Below are 670 nucleotides of genomic sequence, written 5' to 3'. Positions count from 1 at the left end.
CTGTTGTACAGGTGATTACTGGCTTTCTGCAGGGGAGGACGGGCGGGGCAAACCTGTCTGTCTGGGGAACGCAGGTTTTATGGAGTCAGACCACTCTGTGAGCCCACAGACAATGCTCATGGAAAGCTTTTGCTACAGCCATGCTGCAGGTGACAGGTAATACACGTAACGGTGAGGAAGGTGAGATGTAGGTGTGTCATTTTTTCAGACTGTGCAAGGGGCCCATAAGTGCTGTTCAAGTGATAAGTGTGCGCTTAGAATTTAGGACATTAGACTGTCCCAGGGTAGTTTGTGTGGACATCCACTGGGGTATCACCTGTGCACACCTATGGGTGCAGTAGTCATGCACGGTCAGCCAGTGTGCACACTCTGCTAATAATAGTGTGACATAAGGGAACCACTCATACGTCAAAAGCGGCATGCAAATTGCATTATCCTTTCAAAGACTTCCCAAAACACTTACCGCACACAAAATGGTACGTTCCTCTTTCATGACCTTCCTTAAGCTACAAGCCTCAAGGGAACTGAAAGGCATACCTGTGCTCCCCTTAAGCTCCCCGCCGCTTCTCTCCGCGACTATCTACGAGTTTGGACAACCCAAAACCCCGCCACACCAGTATGGGTCAAATATTTTAGGGGATGAATGTTTTGAACTGAGTGTTATCTACTA

The sequence above is a fragment of the Oryzias latipes genome, chromosome 15 (assembly GCF_002234675.1).
Source record: "Oryzias latipes chromosome 15, ASM223467v1".
Lineage (NCBI taxonomy): Eukaryota > Metazoa > Chordata > Actinopteri > Beloniformes > Adrianichthyidae > Oryzias > Oryzias latipes.
The sequence above is the reverse complement of the archived record's forward strand: the minus strand, read 5'-3'. Positions refer to the sequence as shown.